Source organism: Lissotriton helveticus, chromosome 7 (genome assembly GCF_964261635.1).
Source record: "Lissotriton helveticus chromosome 7, aLisHel1.1, whole genome shotgun sequence".
NCBI lineage: Eukaryota > Metazoa > Chordata > Amphibia > Caudata > Salamandridae > Lissotriton > Lissotriton helveticus.
Window position 1 is genome coordinate 825762593 of NC_136068.1, and position 18201 is coordinate 825780793.

The 18201-nt window shown below is 44.6% G+C and overlaps 1 pseudogene; it reads right to left on the reverse strand.

Moving 5' to 3' along the window:
- Nucleotides 1-6597: 6597 nt before the first annotated feature.
- On the reverse strand, nt 6598-6920 carry LOC144767078 (peptidyl-prolyl cis-trans isomerase FKBP1A-like; annotated as a pseudogene).
- Between the last annotated feature and the right edge of the window lie 11281 nt (nt 6921-18201).

Below are 18201 nucleotides of genomic sequence, written 5' to 3' on the forward strand. Positions count from 1 at the left end.
GAAATGGTTAGGGGTGGAGGAGAAGGCCGCCAAACAACCGTCAATGGCCTTGATGCCCGAACCGGCACGCAGGGCAGCATCCAGGAGCCCGTCGGCTCAAAGCTCAAGGGAGCCAATAAATAGAAACCACCGCAATGGAGCGCACACCGCTAGCCCCTCCTCCGGATCGCCCCTCGGGATTCTGGTACTTGTAGTTCAATAGTGGATCACCCAGGTGGGTGCAAGTCGGTACTTGTTGGACTGATGAATCTCTAGACCCGATACATGTCCCTGGTTTTTGGGTATCGCCCGAGACATGGCTCGGGTTTCCGGATAACTTCCCTCATCAGTAGAGAAATGGTTAGGGGTGGAGGAGAAGGCCGCCAAACAACCGTCAATGGCCTTGATGCCCGAACCGGCACGCAGGGCAGTATCCAGGAGCCCGTCGGCTCAAAGCTCAAGGGAGCCAATTAATAGAAACCACCGCAATGGAGCGCACACCGCTAGCCCCTCCTCCGGATCGCCCCTCGGGATTCTGGTACTTGTAGTTCAATAGTGGATCACCCAGGTGGGTGCAAGTCGGTACTTGTTGGACTGATGAATCTCTAGACCCGATACATGTCCCGGGTTTTTGGGTATCGCCCAAGACATGGCTCGGGTTTCGGGATAACTTCCCTCATCAGTAGAGAAATGGTTAGCGGTGGAGGAGAAGGCCGCCAAACAACCGTCAATGGCCTTGATGCCCGAACCGGCACGCAGGGCAGCATCCAGGAGCCCGTTGGCTCAAAGCTCAAGGGAGCCAATTAATAGAAACCACCGCAATGGAGCGCACACCGCTAGCCCCTCCTCCGGATCGCCCCTCGGGATTCTGGTACTTGTAGTTCAATAGTGGATCACCCAGGTGGGTGCAAGTTGGTACTTGTTGGACTGATGAATTTCTAGACCCGATACATGTCCTGGGTTTTTGGGTATCGCCCGAGACATGGCTCGGGTTTCGGGATAACTTCCCTCATCAGTAGAGAAATGATTAGGGGTGGAGGAGAAGGCCGCCAACAACCGTCAATGGCCTTGATGCCCGAACCGGCACGCAGGGCAGCATCCAGGAGCCCGTCGGCTCAAAGCTCAAGGGAGCCAATTAATAGAAACCACCGCAATGGAGCGCACACCGCTAGCCCCTCCTCCGGATCGCCCCTCGGGATTCTGGTACTTGTAGTTCAATAGTGGATCACCCAGGTGGGTGCAAGTCGGTACTTGTTGGACTGATGAATCTCTAGACCCGATACATGTCCCGGGTTTTTGGGTATCGCCCGAGACATGGCTCGGGTTTCGGGATAACTTCCCTCATCAGTAGAGAAATGGTTAGGGGTGGAGGAGAAGGCCGCCAAACAACCGTCAATGGCCTTGATGCCCGAACCGGCACGCAGGGCAGCATCCAGGAGCCCGTCGGCTCAAAGCTCAAGGGAGCCAATTAATAGAAACCACCGCAATGGAGCGCACACCGCTAGCCCCTCCTCCGGATCGCCCCTCGGGATTCTGGTACTTGTAGTTCAATAGTGGATCACCCAGGTGGGTGCAAGTCGGTACTTGTTGGACTGATGAATCTCTAGACCCGATACATGTCCCGGGTTTTTGGGTATCGCCCGAGACATGGCTCGGGTTTCGGGATAACTTCCCTCATCAGTAGAGAAATGGTTAGGGGTGGAGGAGAAGGCCGCCAAACAACCGTCAATGGCCTTGATGCCCAAACCGGCACGCAGGGCAGTATCCAGGAGCCCGTCGGCTCAAAGCTCAAGGGAGCCAATTAATAGAAACCACCGCAATGGAGCGCACACCGCTAGCCCCTCCTCCGGATCGCCCCGCGGGATTCTGGTACTTGTAGTTCAATAGTGGATCACCCAGGTGGGTGCAAGTCGGTACTTGTTGGACTGATGAATCTCTAGACCCGATACATGTCCCGGGTTTTTGGGTATCGCCCGAGACATGGCTCGGGTTTCGGGATAACTTCCCTCATCAGTAGAGAAATGGTTAGGGGTGGAGGAGAAGGCCGCCAAACAACCGTCAATGGCCTTGATGCCCGAACCGGCATGCAGGGCAGCATCCAGGAGCCCGTCGGCTCAAAGCTCAAGGGAGCCAATTAATAGAAACCACCGCAATGGAGCGCACACCGCTAGCCCCTCCTCCGGATCGCCCCTCGGGATTCTGGTACTTGTAGTTCAATAGTGGATCACCCAGGTGGGTGCAAGTCGGTACTTGTTGGACTGATGAATCTCTAGACCCGATACATGTCCCGGGTTTTAGGGTATCGCCCGAGACATGGCTCGGGTTTCGGGATAACTTCCCTCATCAGTAGAGAAATGGTTAGGGGTGGAGGAGAAGGCAGCCAAACAACCGTCAATGGCCTTGATGCCCGAACCGGCACGCAGGGCAGCATCCAGGAGCCCTAGGGGCGATCCGGAGGAGGGGCTAGCGGTGTGCGCTCCATTGATGACTAAACACAATATGGCTCCCTTGAGCCTTGGGCCAACGGGCTCTTGGACGACGCACCTGCGTGCCGGTTCTGGCATCGAGGCCTTTGACTGTTGTGTGGCGGCCTTCTCTTCCACCCCTAACGATCTTTCTCTACTGATGAGGGAAGTTATCCCGAAACCCGAGACATGTCTCGGGCGATATCCTAAAACCCGGGACATGTATCGGGTCTAGAGATTCATCAGTCCAACAAGTACCGACTTGCACCCACCTGGGTGATCCACTAAAGAACTACAAGTACCAGAGTCCCTAGGGGCGATCCGGAGGAGGGGCTAGCGGTGTGCGCTCCATTGATGACTAAACACAATATGGCTCCCTTGAGCCTTGGGCCGACGGGCTCTTGGACGACGCACCTGCGTGCCGGTTCTGGCATCGAGGCCTTTGACTGTTGTGTGGCGGCCTTCTCTTCCACCCCTAACGATCTTTCTCTACTGATGAGGGAAGTTATCCCGAAACCCGAGACATGTCTCGGGCGATATCCTAAAACCCGGGACATGTATCGGGTCTAGAGATTCATCAGTCCAACAAGTACCGACTTGCACCCACCTGGGTGATCCACTAAAGAACTACAAGTACCAGAGTCCCTAGGGGCGATCCGGAGGAGGGGCTAGCGGTGTGCGCTCCATTGATGACTAAACACAATATGGCTCCCTTGAGCCTTGGGCCGACGGGCTCTTGGACGACGCACCTGCGTGCCGGTTCTGGCATCGAGGCCTTTGACTGTTGTGTGGCGGCTTCTCTTCCACCCCTAACGATCTTTCTCTACTGATGAGGGAAGTTATCCCGAAACTCGAGACATGTCTCGGGCGATATCCTAAAACCCGGGACATGTATCGGGTCTAGAGATTCATCAGTCCAACAAGTACCGACTTGCACCCACCTGGGTGATCCACTAAAGAACGACAAGTACCAGAGTCCCTAGGGGCGATCCGGAGGAGGGGCTAGCGGTGTGCGCTCCATTGATGACTAAACATGATGGATGGTAGAGGCCAGGGCTGAACTTGACTGTTTTAATTCGGTACAGGGACTTCCTTTGACGCTCCTGGGTGGTATCGGTGGGAGTGAGGGCCAGATGGGATTCTGCCTTTCTGGGTTTGGTGTACTGACTGTGTTCGACAATGGGATTTGCTGCCTTTGTGATGTCTGGGGCTGGGCGGGATGGTCTTTTCTCTTTTGGTGATTTCCCTATCAGTTTGCTTATAAGCCTGCTTTACCTCGCTTAGTACCATGGTAGGGAACATCTGCTCGCGGCGGGGGGGAGGGGAGTCCGGGGGCCCGCATCGTATCGTAAGATATTCCTCCTCCGTCTTTTCCCTTCCTTGGGGTGTAGTTTAGGGGGCGACAGGCACGCTGCTAGTGGGGTTAGGTCGTAGCCATCCGCAGGGGTGCAGGGTGGGGGGTTGAGTTTTTTTTTTTATTTTTCCTTTATTTTGTTCTATGACCTATCTTTTTCCCTTTTCCCTTCTTCCTTCCTTGGGGTGTAGTTTAGGGGGTGACAGGCACGCTGCTAGTGGGGTTAGGTCGTAGCCATCCGCAGGGGTGCAGGGTGGAGGGTTGAGGGGGGGGGGTTATTTTTCCTTTATTTTGTTCTATGACCTATCTTTTTCCCTTTTCCCTTCTTCGCAAGAGATGTGGCATATTCTCCTGAGCCTGTTGTTATGCATATTCGAGTGTCCAATTTTATATCCTGTATCCTTGGTGGGCAGATTCTGATAATGATTGCTTATGATTATTTGTCTTGTATTGTTTTGACCCAGCTCCGGCTGGTATTGATACTTTCCAGATGCCTACAATTGTATTGTATTTCTTCGTTTCATCTGCCCGTTCGCCACTGTTATGTGTTCTACCAACGATACCCGAAATGTACATTTCTACTCTTGTGTTATAATTAATAAAAATATATATAAAAAAAAAGAATGCTGTAGATGGATCCATGTGGAATGCATCCAATTCGACACATCTACCTTGTTACCTTTTGAAGGTTTTAAATGTATCAAATGTTGTTAAAAAAGCAATGTACTTTTTTTGTTTAGGATGTTTCCGCATGTCGGCTGTAGATTAACACGATCTGTAATGTCATGCCATGTACTGTTATGTCCGCATTATTGTAAGTTCTATGTCTTTCCAGAACTCTTCAGTTGCAAGTAAGGTGACTCCTTTTGTAGTTATTGTGCTTGGGCATTGACTATTGTTAGAGTCTATTTCGATTACAGGAGAATGGCGAGAGTACATTTTAATATAGAGTTGTTAATACTTATTTACAATAATAATAAATAATAATCCACATTTGTAAAGCTCGAACCAACCGCCGTTAGGGACTGTTTGCGCTGTGGGCCGTTAGGAATATTAAGCAAGCTATTGCATCGAGTCACACGGTGCTGGGCTAATCTGCCAGCGGGCCCGTTGATCGAAGCGTGATCACCAGATTCCGTAGTCAGTCGACCTGGCCGCTTTGCAACACCTCTCCACAATGATTAAGAACATTAAACAACCATAGGTGTTGGTGTGGTAGGCAGGAGGGCCCATGAGAATGAATAGTTTAACATTCCAAGAATAGATGCTGACCCTGATAATGTCCATGGCATTCACCCTCTTTGCACATTGATACATTACTCAACAGCCACAATCAGACATTTTTACAAGTTGTACATTTAGGTCGTATATTACATCTTTTTATTCACTCTGTTGTAGTAACAGTGCTTCTGAAAAATAGTTCAGTGCTCATTTATTTGAGGCTACCTTTTTTAAGTAATGGTCTAAGATTTTGATGTCTTTCATTATCCTTTTTGGGCTGGGTGCCTTTCTCATCCATATATCTATATATAAATGAGATAGATAGATAGACACGCATCATTATTTCTGTTGTGTCCATGGTGTCTTATCTATCCATGGTTCTGAGTGAGAAAGTTTAGAGAGGTACAGCTTTTGATGCCAAATATTCTTCTAAATCAAATTCAAAGTATCGGCCCTTTATAAAACCTTTTTTGTAACTACTACCCCACCAAGGCAGTGGGTAATTTGCGCACTTGCTACCTTTCGTGGCTGTGGTTGCCATTTATTCTTCTAATTCTAATTCAAAGTACAGGCCCTTTATAGAGCTTTTTTGTTAACTACTACCCCGCCAAGGCAGTGGGTAATATGTGCACTTTTTGCCTTTTTCGGCTGTGGTTGCCAATTCTTAGAGTAAGATATCAAAATCAGCTAATCACCCAAAAAGCCAGTCCCACCATCATTTTTTATGCTTTTGTTGAACTTTAGATCACAATTTATGCAAAGCTGTAATATGAGACTGGATGGATTTAGAGTTGTGAAACAATAAAGCAATATAATACACATGTCCACAGTTATGGTAAACGAACTGTTCTTTTCTAGAAAGCACAAAAATATTTTACAATTAGATATGTATGTTTATAATTTATTCTATGTTGAACTTTATTATTAAACAAGAGTTACTGTTCAACGTTCCCATCATAATATGAACAGCCATGATCATGTTTCAATAGGAAGTAATCAATAGCAGCCCTATTCTGTTAAATCGTTGTCGACGTGATCGCCAGCTAGCTCTGGTTGTGGATAATCTGGTATGATACTTAGAGTACTTTAATGTTTACTTTTTAAAATCTGTAAAATGATTTACTTTTACATATGTCCTGGCTGTATAATATTTTTTTTTTTAACTGAGAAAAGCTTTTACCTTTTATTACAATCAAAGGTGAGACTTGGATGCGGGGAGGATGGCATTTAGGATTAGTGGTGTCTCCACCAAACCAGGTGTTGAGAGGAAGCCTGGAGGAGAACGGACAACAAGAATACGGAAGCTGTAATGATCCAGCATCAGTTCTATTCTGCCAATACTCATTTTTTAAAATGCCAAAACGAAGGATTATCAATTAATTTTTTTAATAGCAGCACCACTTCAAGCCAGCATTCGAAACCAGTTCGTGGGGCTTTAGGTATTTCCTGTAGGTTGAGTGATTGATGTTGGTGTCCAGGAAATTCAGCAAGTTGATGTGTGCTATGGATTTAGGATATTCTGTAGGCGGTTTCGTTTGGGAAAACCTCAATGCAAGCGAGATGGAGTGAAGACTGCTTTTATTCAAGTCCAAGGAGTTCCACCTCGAAATTTAGTGTGGAATTAGGAGGAATGATCCCTGGATGTCCAGCGCGCCCATAAGCAGAGCCTGGAGTGCATGTCAATCTAGCCCTCTGACCAACACTCATCTGAGCCACTCCTTCATCCCAGCCACGGATGACATACTGTTGGTCGACCCTGAACTTTAACGCTTTGTTCCTGTCCCGGGATGAATCAAACTTCTTTCCATCTTCAAGGCGACCCTCATAACTATTGCAGTCTGTCCCTTCTTCGCAAAGGTCCGTCCGTCCCCGGGGCAAATAGTCTCCACTTGCACTCCCATGATCCGATTTTGTAGCAGTGATCTGATTTTGCAGCAGTCATCAGATGTTGCAGCACTTACAACTTGTATCTGACATACCATTCACCGTTTGGTTTTGAAGATAATGGCGTTCTGTTCAAGAATTTCGAAATATACACATGTTTACACATGTTTATTATTTATTATATTATGAACTTTATTCTTAAACACGTGTTACTGTTCATTCCCGTTCTGTTCCTCTTGGTAAAGAAACTAAGAAGGGTCGACGGGATCGCTGTCTGTGTGTGTCGACGGGATCGCCGTCGACTGGACGGCATTGTAGCCGCCTGCGAACAGAGCCTTCTTCTTGACCCCCGCAGGGGGCCTTTTTGTGCTTCTTGGCGGCAGGCGCAGCTTTCTTGTCCACTGGTTTATTGGTCTTGGCGGCTGTCTTCTTGGCTGTCTTCTTGGCCTCCTTCTTGCCCTCCAGCTGCTTCTTGTTCATTTTGAAGGATCCTGGATTGCCGTCGGTGTGTGTCGAATGGCAAATGGCAAGAAGTTCCTTACCTTGTGACTGTTCACTGTGTTTCTTTCAAGGCAGTTGACAAGGCAGATCGCAGTTTTTTGTGACAGTGGTTTGACTAGGACTTCTTCGTGGCCGCCAGGGACACTCCCTTCCTCTTGTCCGAGGTGGTAACCACCTTCAATATGAGATTGGACACGCTGGGACTTGCAAAATTTCATTATGAATCAGAACATCAAAACATACTATAGTCATAATTACACACCTGGCCCTTGCCTTTGCTGACTCTTGAGGGAGGTCTTAACGCGGCTCTTGTTTTTGTCGGCATTGTAGCTGCTGGCGATCAGCGCCTTCTTCACCCTTGCGTGAGCCTTTTTGGGCTTGTTTAAACAAGAGGGGGGTCTTGTCCATACGTTACCAGGAAGGACAATATTAACTGTACAAATAAATGGAGACCTGGTCCCGAATTTGTTGAGCTGCTGTTTATTTTTATAGCAGACTTGGAGCCTCGATTCATTAATTCTGGGGCTCCTATGCACTTAATCATATTTTTGCCCTATCGGTTTTTGAAGATTTGCAGTTTTTTAGCATTTCAGATTTGTGGAAAACACAATGCAAATTTACAATCAAAATCAAATCAATAACAATGAATTATAAGCATTCAAACTGTGACATGCATCATAATTAATTATAACTGTTCATTGAAGGTTTGAATTTCCTTCTCTATTTTTTCTAAGAGGGCCTATGCTTCCGTAACACTATGGTTATCTTCAATAGCTTTGATAAGAGCCTCTATTTCCTCTTGTTCTTTCATGCAGTGTCTTTTGGCTGTTTCTACTGTGTGGACCATAAGGTCTCTGCTACATTTTGTTGCTATTTTTGGGCTTCTTGGCGGCCGGGGCAGCTTTCTTGGCCGCTTTGTTCTTGGTCTTGGTGGCTGTCTTCTTGGTCGCCTTCTTGGCGGCGGTGGCAGCTTTCTTGGCCGCTGTTTTCTTGGTCTTGGCAGCTGTCTTCTTGGCCGCCTTCTTGCCCTACTGCTTTCTTTTTCATCGTGAAGTATCCGGAGGCCCCGGTGCCCTTCAGCTGCGCTAGGGCGCCTTTGCTGACCAGGCTCTTGAGGCAGGCCTTAACGCGGCTCTTGTTCTTGTCGGCATTGTAGCCGCCGGCGATCAGCACCTTCTTCTTCACCCTTGCGGGAGCCTTTTTGGGCTTCTTGGTGGCGGGGGCAGCTTTCTTGGCTGCTGTTTTCTTGGTCTTGGCGGCTGTATTTTTGGCCGCCTTCTTGCCCTACTGCTTTCTTTTTCACTGTGAAGTATCCGGAGGCCCCGGTGCCCTTCAGCTGCGCTAGGGCGCCTTTGCTGACCAGGCTTTTGAGTTAGGCCTTAACGCGGCTCTTGTTCTTGTCGGCATTGTAGCCGCCGGCGATCAGCGCCTTTTTTGTGCCCCCCAGGGAGACTCCCTTCCTCTCGTCCGAGGTGGTTACCACCTTCAAGATGAGATCGGACATGCTGGGACCGGTCTTCTTCTTGGCCTTGGAGGCCCCAGCTGGTTTCTTCTTCCGCCGTCGAGGGCATTGCCGTCTGTGTGTGTCGACCGGATCGCCGTCGGTGTGTGTCGACGGGATCGCCGTTGACGGGATCGCCGTCTGTGTGTGTATTGGTTTTGTACATTAAAGGATATTGAGTTTGTAAATGGCACAGGATCGCCGTCTATGTGATGATGGGATCACCGTCTGTGTGTCGACGGGATCGCCGTCTGTGTGTCGACGGGATCGCCGTCTATGTGTCGACGGGATCGCCGTCTATGTGTCAACGGGATCGCCGTCTATGCGTCGACGGGATTGCCGTCGATGGGATCGCCGTCTATGTGATGACGGGATCACCGTCTGTGTGTCGACGGGATCGCCGTCTATGCGTCGACGGTATCGCCGTCGATGGGATCGCCGTCTATGTGTCGACGGGATCGCCGTCTATGTGTCGACGGGATCACAGTCTATGTGTCGACGGGATCGCCGTGTGTGTGTGTTGACGCCATTGCCCACGTAACGTTTGTTGTTGTGTCTCAGTGTCGGATACCTAGAGGATTAAACTGAAATACAATTAAGAAGTATATTGATAGCGAAATAATAAATCTTTAGCTTAAAATCATTTTTATTCCTAACAAACTTAAAAATGCAAACTCTGTTAAAAATAAACAAAAGGTATTTTAAAAGGCACAATTTACAAAGGCTTACTATCTAATCTCTTGAAACATGTTATAAGGATTAAGGAAATATATTAAACTAAAGTATTTTCTGTAGGAGAGTAGGGTCTGCTTCCTATGGTCACCCCCACTTTTTGCTTTTGCTTCTCTGGTTTTCGACTTAGATGTGGCTGTGGGTCTGCTGATCCGACCCACAGCCCAGATGCACTCTCTCTAAAATTACACCATGTACTCTAGGTACATCCAAAATTGGGAATTGGTTCACCTTATCAGCCCCTGTTCAAGTGTACCATAGGTGCCCAGGCCATAGGTGCAACCAAGGCCTACCAGGGGCTGCAGCATGTATTATGCCACCCCTGGCTGGCCATCCAAACTGACACAACTGGCTGATCACTCAGCTGGGGCAAGGTTGTGTAATCACCCCTTGCTTAGGTATAGTATTCCTATACCTACCCTTATATATAGGCACACATTAACCTATAAGTCACTCCTATGGCAGGCCTTAACAATCCTGGAGGCAGAGTGCTTGCTTATGTGTGAGATGGTGCTCTAGCATGAGCTGAGCCTGTCTGCAGCTTTCGGAACCATGTCCTTATAGCTGTTCTATAATATCGCCATACCATATATTTTTAAGTGCATTATAATCCTCGCCGTTAATGCTAACTTTGGTTTGGCTTTATCCAAACATGTTGTGTAAGGTGTCATACGCTTTCGAATACTACCCCCTCGCCAATTCTGGCGACGGGGGTAGCATTCCACCCTTCTAGAGGGAGAAGACATGTTGCTGACTATCCCGGTTAAAAGTTAACCAGAGCCCCAGCCTCACAAAATGGACGCTGCTGCCACCGACACAAGTCTGACCTCCTGCTGCTGGGAGTCCTTCCAGTCACTGAGGTTTGAACAATAGGTTTCCTGCCTGGGGAGGTGCGAGCACCACCCCAGACAGGACTTTGTGTATTGGGACAGGGAGGGCTGAATAGAATGAGACACTGCCTGGAGCACCCTAGGTGCTCCATGCATAGCCTGGTTCAAACCGGTTGCTGGGGCACTCCAGCCCCAGCTCTGGCGTGAAACGGGACAAAGGAAAGGGAGTGTAACCACCCCCCTTCCTGGTCCCACCCATAGGAGGGACCTAGAAAGTAATCCAGCCCCTTTTAGTTGTATAAAGGTAGGAGCTGAGTCCTGAGACTTCGGATTAATCCTGAACTGTAAACTTGAAATGAAACTCTGGACCTTCGACATTCTGCTGAAGCTGAAGACTGAAGAATCTCCCATGTGGCCAAGGAGTGACCACCCTGGGCAACCAGGCAACACCCAGCAAATCAACGGCTTGCTTTGTCGACGTTCCCGCCGGAACCCGAGCACAGAGCCTGACAAGACCCAGACTTCCAGACCTCTCTGACCCTCTCTTCATGACTGCAGCATAGCTGAGATCCGTGGAGGCGACGAGACACGTGGGACCGGACATCTTGAAAAGCCTGCAACTTGCTACCTGTGCAGCTCCTGAGGTACCCTCGAAGCTGTGCACTGGGGATTAAGGAGCCCCGATCCCGAGCTCCATCTGCGACGAAGATCAGCCCCCCACACTCCACGAGTTCTGCGTGGGGCCCTTCTGCTTTTGTTCTGCTCGACGCGTTGTCCGGTTGCTGGCCCGTTGGCTAGTAGCCTCTGTGGCGACAATCCTTTTGAACCACCTCGCTGGTCTGGTTGCTCCAGACTGGCCCTTGCTTCCCTGCAAAGGTGAGGCACCCCAGACCTTGCTGGTCTGCACCAGAAGCCTTTGTTGAAGCCTGCGTGGGTTGCCTTTGCCAAGGCTTGTTGACTCTGATCCAGCGCCCCTATAGAAAATATGCCATAAGCAACGCTACCCATTTCCACAATACTCACCATTAATTATAAATCATTCACAAGGCCCATAAACTAACATGACATATTTTGAGCAACTGAATCATGTGACCTAATTAATAAATCCTATTCACAAAATATATACACATTTTATATACAACTGCAGTATAATGATTTCACCATGGTTATATAAAATTTTGCATTTAATTAAGCCACTTAGGCAAATAGATCTGCTGATGGTAACGACTTGTGAAATAACAAGGCCAGCTTGTCTTTTCAAAAATCTTATTTATTAACTATTTATTCAAGGAAAGTGCATTTTATTAGAATCTTTTTATTCAAGCATCGTTATTTGAGGATTAGCAAAAAGTATTGACAGATTCAAGCAAAATCAATTAGGATATTTCAAAGAAGAATAAACAGTTTCCCATCACCTAAGCCCTAACGTCCCTATCTAAAACTCACTTCACCTAAAAGAATAAAGTAAAAGTCATTTAGCCCTATTGATCCTTACGTGCTCCAAGAAAGTCCGTAAGCACGTCACGCCCAAATGGTGTCAGGAGAAGATGAGCAGCAAGCGCGCCCTCCCTCCCAGGGGAACAGTTTTTATACCTTTCTAACTAACTAAAGTATCAGTATCGTAAGTTTTTTCTGTCAAACCAAACTTTTCATTGGTTAAGCCACGACAGTCCACTGTGAGGTCACGCGCTTATGACCAAGTCCGGGGCTTCATCTTAGCCCTTATTGTTCTTAGTCGCACCATCCTCTTTGCTTCCTCAAAACGATACTTTTGACGGGGAATCTTTACTTCCTAATCTTTGCAGGCCTAACAGCATCCGTCCTGTCCTTGAAAAAAAATGTCACCAAGAACACATTCGACTCAACTAGAATTTCTTCTGCATAAACTTTGTCAGCTCAGCAAAACAATCTGCGCATGGGTGACAACTTCACTCTGGTCAAGTCTTGAAGGCTGGAGTGCTGGCAGCCATCTTCTTTAGGCCCACCCTCAAAACTAATATATAAACAAACACAAAACATCGATTAATGTGAGAAATAAAGTTTGTTCTGTTACCCACCCACCTTTGCTAATTATTAACCCATTAATCTATGTTACCTAGCAGAAGCAAATGAAGCAACAAACAGATTCGTGCACATTTAAGACAGAAAAACAAAACATGAGCACACAGAAATAAGCACATGCAATTATAAAACAGCCGCATTTATTTCTGACAAAGTAGATAGCCAAAATTAATTTATTATTTAACGCAAACATGCATTTGCAACATAAAGCACATATATGAGCACATATATTAATATCCCGCGTGTAATGATCTGCAATTTTAATCTAAGTTGATTAATTATTTTCACTGCACACATTATTAATATTATTATTATTAGGGAAGTTTAACTTTGCGAGTTGAAATAAATTTATTTCCAAATCTCGCTCCATCAACTCCCTCATCTGGTGATTTCAGAATCACCAAACCACACCCACAAATTTAGCTAAATTTTATCTTATAGATAAACATGTTTCAATTTCACTGTGTTAGTATTTCTAAAGACTTGTCTCAGCTGTCTGTCTGCAACTCTCATATTGAGTTCTACAAAACTCTTCCAGTTCAATTTCTCTCTCCTGTTCCTTTTTGATCTTGTATATCCTCTTCTTTTCCCTCAGGTATTTCTTTCTCTTGTGTAACATGCAACTGGTTTTCAACAAAAGTATTACAAAAACTATAACTAATAAAGGTGTCAGTATCTTGCCAAGAATTGAACCACCAATCTCTTGAAACCAGGTTTTGATTGCTGCAAATCTTTTGGATATACGTTCTGAAAAATCATCTTCTTCCAAGGGTACAATTTCTGATTGCAATTCTGGGATATTCTTGATATACATCTCAATATTCCTACTCTCATCTGGAATATAGGTACAGCAATGTTGGACATGTAAAATGCCGCAAACTCCTCCCTCTTTTGCAGCAGAATGTCAAGGGCAAGACGATTCTGCATTACCATGGACCGTATTGCAATGACCTCAGTATCCACTAATTGGAAACCACCAGCTGTGTCAGTTGACAACCTGTCAACAATGGTAGATAATTTTCTGATTCTGCCTGCATTCAGGGTTATACGCACCAAAGGTATCACTGCTTCAAAGATGTCTCCCAAAATTTCTGAGAAACTTTCTCTTTTAAACCTATTTACATGATTGCTGATTTCAAATGAACCTTCTGCATTTCTGTCAACATGAAATATTTTCGGAAAAACAAGACCAACAAAACACGTCCCATACCAGTGATCTGGGAGGTTATAGTAGACTTTATCTCCACAACCAAAATAAATTCCAGGAAAAATTGGATCTTTGCCACCCTTGAATCCCCAACCCCCCATGATTTGGTATGTGTCCTCACAATGGCTTGCTCCGACAAAATAATTATCAAATAACGTGTTATCTCTCCTAATACATAATTTCCCACTAATTGGTTTGTCTATGTGTATTGCAATATTCTCAAACGATTTACCATTAAGCTTTTCGTCCTCAATCTGCCAGAATTTGGATTTGGTCTGCTTGACCATCTCATTTCTTTTGTAAATTGCTCTTCTCTCCTCAACTAGATTCAGGAAAGACTTTTCCTCAGTTCTCAATTTGCATGTCAAATTATTTCTAAAAGTATACTCATAGGTGAGTTCATTTGTCACAATAAAGAATTCCCTCATCTGTTTAGCTTGTTTGTGCTTGTTCAAGCTTTTCTCAATTTTCAGATTTGCAAAAATCTCATCATAATTGGAATAATAATACTTCAAACGGCCAGTCTGATAAAATAAGCTAGCTATTACACTGCAGGTTATGCCATAAGTAAGAGGAAGCATATTGTATGTCACTCCCTCTGAAACAGAAGCAGGCAATTTCACACAGATGTAACAATCCTTGACCTCCATGACCTTCACATATTCAGCCAGGAGTATCGAAAAAGTATTACTAGAAAAAGCACTAACAGATCTATCCTGATGGATCGCTTGTCTGTGATCAATAACTTTGTTAGTCCTGCTTGTTGCACTATGTTTGTCTTGATTAACTGAAGCTTTGCTCGTCATGTTGCCCTTATACTTTTCCTTGTTAATTCCAAAAGGGAAAATGACAGCTAGAACTAACCAAAGCAAGATTATTAAAATCACACAAATTGAGGACATCTTACAACATCTCTTGAAAATAGAACACCATGAACTGTTATTAACAAAAACATAAGGCATTTTCACAGAGCCTTGCAAAGAATACAAAAACTAAAAATAAAAAATGTCTACATTTCTAACACCCCCCTTTTTAAAAAAATTTTTTTTTAAACAAAACCCACCTTCTAACAACTTTTCTTCGACCTTGCGTCACAATTTGTTTTCCAACTAACAAAGTTTCTTCGACCTTGTGTCACCTAACACAATTTCTTCAGCCTTATGCCAAAAACAAGAACCCTAAATTTTAACAGAAATATACTTCAATCATTGTCACTATTGTCTTCAATCTCTTCCTGACTACTGCTGTTCACCTCCACTACAGTTGGAATAATGATATAAGTCCATTCAGGGGACTTATATTTTTGATTTGGCTTTACAACTCTCTTTGCCCTACTACTAGCTACTTCTATTTTCTTTCCTGCTTCACTTTTCTTTTCAGGATCCTTTTGACTTGAAATCTCATTGATTTGCTCCTTTGATTTCTTTATCAATTTGAATTTCAGACCTTCACTTTCACTTGGCCTGTTATCACCTTTTCTTGGTAATTTTTTCTGTGGCTCAGTCAAATTACACTCTGTTCTCCAAGCTCTCTTTCTGAAATCTCTTATCTGTGATTCTTCATCACTGACTTCAGATTCGCTGTCAGATATTCGGATTCTTGACTCAGGTACTTCTTTACTCGGCCATTTCACTCCATTAGGAACTCTATCTTTATAGCTGGTACTTGGTAATTCTTCTTCTTCTTCTTCAATTACCTTCAACTTCCCAGTTTCAGAGCTTCTTTTCTGCTTTTCAATACTCTCCTGGTCTTGAATCACAACTTCATTAGACTCCTCTTCTGCTTCTTTTTCTAGCAGATCTTCATCATTTTCAGAGTCTACAATCACGATTTCCAAATCTTTTACACTCAATTTTTCTTTCACAGTTGAATTTTCCAGATGTCGACCTGCTTGTCGATCTTCAGAATCTGGATTTCCCTCAGGTTCTTCTTCAGAATCTGAATCAGCTGTGGTGTCACTTTCTTCGTCAGAGTTTTCAAGTGTAGGCACACGAATAGTATGGCTTGCATGAATCCACCTCTTCAGACCCTTGCACTTTACTGCATTTGTTGTAACAAGAATGACTTGTCTTGGTTTCTGCCACCTGGGTACCAGACAATTTCTTCTTCGATGAATTTTTGTCCTCACCCAGTCACCTGGTAACAGATGATGTGCTTGCTCTTTTTCTCTTGTTTGCACTTCAGTTCCCACCTGATTGGACACAGACGTCATGACGTCAGATAAATTCCTGCAGTACTCCAAAATGACGCTATCATTAATACTCATCATTTTTCCCACTGGTATAAATGCATGTCTCATGACTCTGCCCATAAGAATATCATGTGGGCTTAGACCTGTCTTTTTATCAGAGACATCAAAACAAGTGGAAGTGCATCTGTCCACTTTATACCTGTAGCTAGACACATCTTAGCAAGTCTGTTCTTAATTGTTCCGTTTATTTGCTCTACAACACCTGATGCTTCTGGTCTGTATGCACAATGTAACTTCTGCTCTATGTGTAAAGCTTCACAAATCAATTGTAACAATCTGTTTTCAAAATGTCTTCCTCGATCACTTTCCAGAGTCACCGGGAAACCATACCTTGGTATTATTTCCCTCAAAAGCAATTTTGCAACAGTAATTGCATCATTATGACGCGTAGGAAGCGCTTCAACCCATCTTGAAAACAAACAGACTATTACAAAAACGCTTCAACCCATCTTGAAAACAAACAGACTATTACAAGGACGTAACGCAATTTGTTATGTTGTGGCATTTCAATAAAATCCATTTGCAATCTGGTGAATGGACCACCCTTCCGTCCTATGGTTCCCATTCCCACAACTGTTTTCCTGATAGGGTTCATTTGCTGGCAAGTCAGACACCTTTGACAAAGAGATTCTGCAATAGTTCTGAATTTTGTATTGAACCAGGTTTCTCTAAAAAGCCTAACCATAGAATCTCTTCCTATATGTCCCAGACCATGATACATCCTGGCCATGTCAGCAATCATGCTATTTGGTAAAACTATTCTGCCATCTTTGTAAGTCCAAATTCCATCCTCATCTCGCTGTCTACATTCTGCTCTCAACCAAGTGTTTTTTTCCTCATCATCAGCTTCATCTTGTAAATCTTTTAATCCCTGCCATGTTTTAACTACTGATGTTAACATTAGTGAATTTAGAACATGTTCATCGTTTTTCTCCCGATTGATTGCAAAATTGTTTTAGCGCAATACCTAGCAACTTCATCCGCAGAGGCATTTCCATTTGTAATAAAGTCTTCTCACTTTTTGAGTGCTGCACATTTCACAACAGCAATCTTTTCTGGTAATTGAATGCCATCAATCAATCTTTTAATTAGTTTTGCATTTCTGATCGGTGAACCTGCAGAGGTCAAATAACCTCTTTGAGACCAGAGCTGTCCATAATCATGCACAACTCCGTATCCATACTGGCTGTCAGTTATTATGGTAATTTTCAAATTTATTGCTCTTTCACATGCACGAATCAAAGCAATCAATTCTGCTACTTGAGCTGAACGAATTCCTTCGAGACATGATGCTTCAACAACATCAGCAACTGTGCAGACAGAATATGCTGCTCTCAAAATGCCCTCCTCTGTTCTTAGACAAGAACCATCAACAAAGTAAACATAATCTGATTCAGGCAAAGGAACATCTTTAATGTCCTGCCTTGGCTTGGTGCAATATTCCAAAACATCCAAGCATTCATGGTCAATGTCATTCTCATCTCTAATTTCAGTTACAGTACCATCAGGCAATAATGTGGAAGGATTTAAATTCACACATCTTGCTATTGAGACATTATCTGATCCCAGAATAGTTTTCTCATATTTTGTGAGTCTGTTACTTGTCAGGTGCTGCGTTTTGCTTCTGGTAAGAAGAATTTCAACTGAATGGGGTACATAGACTTTTACAGGAAATCCCATTACAATTCCCTCACTTTGCTCAAGGCTCACACTTGTTGCAGCTACTGTTTTCAAGCAGCCTGGTAATGCTTTTGCAACTGGATCAAGCACTGCTGAAAAGTATGCTATTGGTTTTCTCAGCTTTCCATATCTCTGTATTAACATAGACAATGCACATCCTTCCCTCTCACTGCAATACAGCTCAAACTCTTTTTCATAGTCTGGCATACCTAAAGCAGGTGCTTCACATAGGCTTCTTTTTAATTTTTCAAAAGCTTCCATCTCAATTTCTGTCAGAACAATTGGATCTTTTATATCTGATTTTGTTAATCTCTGCAGTGGTTTTGCAATTACTGAAAATCCACTAATCCATTGACGACAATAGCCAACCATTCCTAGAAACATTTTGACCTGTCTCTGTGTTTTCGGAGGTTGCATTCCCCGAATCATTTTAATTCTCTCAATTGTCACTTGTCTGATTCCTTTTGCAATTCTGTGACCAAGGTATTTTACCTCTTGTTTGCAAAACTGTAATTTTGCAGGTGAAACTTTATGT